General features: G+C 38.2%; 1 protein-coding gene and 1 long non-coding RNA gene across 2 annotated transcripts in view; both read right to left on the reverse strand.

Annotated features, from left to right (window-relative positions):
- Positions 1 to 4,662, reverse strand: part of LOC103373985 (uncharacterized) — a 90,031-nt gene that overhangs the window by 66,237 nt on the left and 19,132 nt on the right. The gene's annotated exons all lie outside the window — the stretch shown is intronic.
- Positions 1 to 4,662, reverse strand: part of LOC103373984 (uncharacterized) — a 20,846-nt gene that overhangs the window by 14,373 nt on the left and 1,811 nt on the right. The gene's annotated exons all lie outside the window — the stretch shown is intronic.

A 4,662-nucleotide genomic window follows, 5' to 3' on the forward strand; every position in this document is an offset into this window, starting at 1 on the left:
TGTTCTCCCCGTGCAGCGTGGGTTCTCTCCGGGTTCTCCAGCTTCCTCCCACACAGTCCAAAAACATGTTGAGGTTAACCGGTGATTCTAAATTGTCCGTAGGTGTGAATGTGAGTGTGCTTGGTGGTCTGTCTCTAAGTGTGGCCCTGTGATAGACTGGCGACCTGTCCAGGGTGTTTAAGTCAGCTGGGATAGACTCCAGCCCCCCCGCGACCCTAGTGAAGATTAAGCGTTGTATAGATAATGGATGGATGGATGTCTGATGTGGATACACAGTCATATCAATATCTGAACTACCAGTGACACTAGCAGCCTCCAGAAATGAACCAATTGCATAGAAAGCTTCAAGGCTTCATGAGGCTTCATCTGGCGATCACTAGTGATTAATGTGTGGGTAATGGTAATAGAGGTCTGTTAATGTCAAAAAAAACTTGCCAGCATGATTTCAATCAATGTTTAAATGAATCCAATGGGACATGAGATCTTTATTTTAAAACTGTTGAAGTGTTTTCAAAAGATGGGACAGCGATGTGCTTATGAATACTGGGGTGATAGTGACTTTATTTGTTTTGAAATGAAATGAAATGAATGAATGAAATGAAAAATACTTTATTTATCCCAGAAGGGAAACTCAATAAAGAGGTTAAGAAACAATATTTTTTTCACTGTGCTTGGACTCAGTTGGTTTCTCTTTTAGGAAATAACCTCTCCGGCTTTGGAGAAAACCCTTTCACATGGTACTGAGAAGGCAGGGGTGGATAAGTATCCTACAGCAAGTCTGTATAGGCTTGGATATGTGCACCTCTGCCTCTCCCAGTACTGAAGGAGATCCTCTGTTCTGCTGATGTTGGGTCCTGCCACGTATCCCTGCACTTCAACAGCGGCATCAGCGGTAACATTGTGAGCGGCAGTTATGCTGCTTCTAAAATAGTCCACCAGCTTCCTTGTCTTTGTCCGTGTGGTGGACAGCACTGGGGTTAGTTCAAGAGTCTTTTTAACAACTAGATTCAGGGTGTGAGCAATGCAGACCGCATGGCGCAGCTTCAGCTCCTTGCCACAGGCAATTTTTATGGTTTTGATTTTATTCTTCCACGAGGGAGGATTTCACACAGACCAAATTTTCAGCTGTGTGTACCTGCAGGAATTTCACTACACAAAGTATTGTAGACTTCACACGTGAGTTGCCATCTATAAAATGGCAGGTTCCAGTCAAGGAGGCGTCCATATAAAGAGATGTCCACATGTCTGCTGTCAAACTCACTGCAGGGACTTTGTGAACCTCAGGTTTGGCTTCTCTTTCTCTTGTTGGTATTTGGCCTGAAAGATTAGATTGGATTAGGTTAGATTAGATTAAATTAGATTAGTTTAGTTTAGTTTAGTTTAGTTTAGTTTAGTTTAGTTTAGTTTAGCTTAGATTAGATTAGATTAGATTAGATTAGATTAGATTAGATTAGATTCAACTTTATTGTCATTGAAAAGTACAGTACTCACCAGTGAAATTCACTTTAGCGTCCAACCTGAATTACAAATAGCATGTAAAGGTGCAGAGAATAATGCAATAACACAATATGTATATACAGTGTATACACATTTTTTAGACATGTGCATAAGAATGTTAACAGTGCAAAAAAATTAAAAAAAATAATGGTTAAATTACAGTATTTGCATGTCAGAAGTAATTACATTAACATGTACACATGTGCAATGGTTGTTTTTGTTTGTTTTTATTTTGCCATGAACCCACAACCAATCAGATTCAGTCCAAAAGGGATTCTATGATGCACTTAGATGTTGTGGTAGACGTTCTTGTTCACGATACCGTCGATTTTCACTAATTTGCTCACACTGTTTCCACAAATGGAATCCCATGCTATTATGGAATCTTTACTGTGTTTCACTGTGAGTAAAATGCATCTGGCATCAAAACATCTTCTGGTTTTTCTGCAGACATAAACACAACAGTGCTTCAAACTTGGACTGGTCTGTCCAGAGCACCTTTGTCCAATCATCAGCAGTCAAGTGTCTGTGCTTCCTGGCAAAACTAAGGCATTTCTGGATGTTTGCAGGCATCAATAATGGCTTCTTCACAGCTGTTCTTTCCTTTAAGCCTTGCTCCATCAGTCGTCTGCTTATGGTCATTCTGGAGACTTTCTCAGACACTGATCTAGAAGCATTCATCTCTGCCTGAAGATCAGCAGTGGTCGTCCTTCTGTCTCTAATACTTAAAATCTTGAGGTGTCTGACATTTGCTTCAGTTAACTTTTGTTTCCTGCCTCTTACTGGGCGCATAATGTAAGTACCAGTCTCAGTAATTGACTCCAAAGCAAACTTGACCACACTGTGAGAACACTTTATGTCTTTCCCTGTTTATCTCAGAGACCATCCAGCATCATTAAATGCTATAAAGTGGACTCTTGCATTTTCAGCGAGCTTTCGACATTTTACCATTTTGAAGAGGAATAAGGAATTTCAAACTGAATTCCCTTTTTTGTACCCACATTTGAGCCGGCTCACTGGGCTTCTCTGAGAAGTCAGAAATTAATCAAGCATAACACTGAACCACTAAAACAAATTTTTCTGTTCAGGTATGCAAGTAAATAACTACAATTTGACATATTAATCAAGAAATGATAATGTGCTTTACTATTTTTTTGCATTCTTTTTGTAAAACAGTACATTTGAAAATTCATGGATAACAATAATAATTATATTTTGGCATTAAAAATGTAATTTTGCACCAGGATCTTTCTGCGTGGAGTTTGCATGTTCTCCCCGTGCAGCGTGGGTTCTCTCTGGGTTCTCCGGCTTCTGCCCACAAGTCCAAAAACATGTTGAGGTTAATTGGTGATTCTAAATTGTCCATAGGTGTGAATGTGAGTGTGCATGGTTGACTGTCTCTAAGTGTAGCCCTGTGATAGACTGGTGACCTGTCCAGGGTGTCCCCTGCCTTCACCCTAAGTCGACTGGGATAGGCTCCAGCCCCCCTTTCAAAATGCTTCGTTAAGCATGTTTGTAGTTTTTATTGTCATAAATAATACATTTCTTCAAATCGGATTTTGTATTTTTTGTGTGTTTTTGAGCCCAAAATGTTAATATAGTTGGTTAAAGTGAAAAAATAATGGTCAGATCACGTACAGAATGTTGTGCTAAAAAAAAAAAGAGACCAAACATGGGCATGGTAAACATGTTTTTATGTGGTATAAAGACAAAACTAAAAGTATGCAAAAACAGCCAAAACAGGCCAAGACCTCTAAGGGCGAGTAACAGTTGGGCCATGTTCTTACATGCTGCCATAGTAGGATGTGTATGTGTATCATGGTGCAGTACGGGCATGTAAGAACATTCCAAGTACTAGTAAATAGAAGTTATGCCAATACTAGTATTTGTCATGTTTTCATTTACAGAGTACAGTTGTATTACAATTCTAATAAAACAACAATTGCTCAACAGTTGATAATGTCTTGATTTCTGAAGTTTCATGAGCTAAAAATTCTCCCTCAGAGAGCCTCAGAATGTCCCATTTAATCTTCAATTTTTTCAAAGGCTTCGCACCGCGGAAGGGGGCCAACACCCCACCTTCCGCATCATCCCCCCCCTCAGTCGCTTCGCTCCCTTGACACGGTGTGCTCCCTCATACAATTTTTTTCTAGAAAAATCCCTGATGGACATCCATAAATTATACCTTATGTGTAGTTATAGCAGGGAATATCAACCAGCAGAAGCTTCTTGGGTACATGACTTCTTTAGGATCTTAGGTGAACCTGTATCAGGAGTGATAAATGAAGTAAGTTCATTTCAGCAGTACCTCATTGCTCTTTGAGGCATTCATATGTATGAATAAACCTCGAGAAAAAAATGAAAAGTCAATGCAATTAGCAAAATTGATCGTGATCAGTCGCTATTTCCTTGTCACAGAAACAGTCTGCTTGAAGATTAATGTTACAAAAGATTAACGATAATCTTATTAAACAGAAAACATTCTAAATACAACATTATGTTTACTGTGACAGGCAACTTGTTATAAGCGGTAAAGACTTTTCTGAAGCGTTCAGTGAATCTGAGAAGTTCAGTCCACTTACAGACTCTGAGTGTGTTTAACCCTCATTCTACCACTATATTTAAAATACTGATTGTAGGAAGCAAGATCAGAGCAAGATTTAAAATGATTTATTCTCAAAACAATTTTTGAATTATAGTCCATTTAGGTGCTTTAAAGCTGGTTTACCTTCCTTTGATTCTGCTCTCAGTTCATTTTCAGTAGTGATTTGTGCTTCATGTCTGTGTGTCAGAGTCTTAGCAACACCAAACCTGGCTGATGTCACTGTCTTTCAAATGTTATTCAAAACTAAATTACAGAAACATTACTTTAGTCTTATCCTGTATAATAGAACACAAACATTTCATTTGATAACCATAAAGTATTTTAACATGAAATCATGTATTATATATCTGAACGTCGTCTTAGAGTTGAGATGAAAAAAAAGTTAAATAATGACATTGTTTTAAAAAAATATGATTATTTTGAAAGCATAAAATCATGAGGTTTATAGAGATAATTCTGTTTACTTTGGAGGTTGTTATACACTGAACGCTGTATCTCTGATCTAGGAAACATAAAAAACATTCACAGCCAGATTGCAGATTTTGTCTCTTTATTTAATC

This window comes from Stegastes partitus, unplaced genomic scaffold (genome assembly GCF_000690725.1).
Source record: "Stegastes partitus isolate 25-593 unplaced genomic scaffold, Stegastes_partitus-1.0.2 Scaffold2111, whole genome shotgun sequence".
Taxonomy (NCBI): domain Eukaryota; kingdom Metazoa; phylum Chordata; class Actinopteri; family Pomacentridae; genus Stegastes; species Stegastes partitus.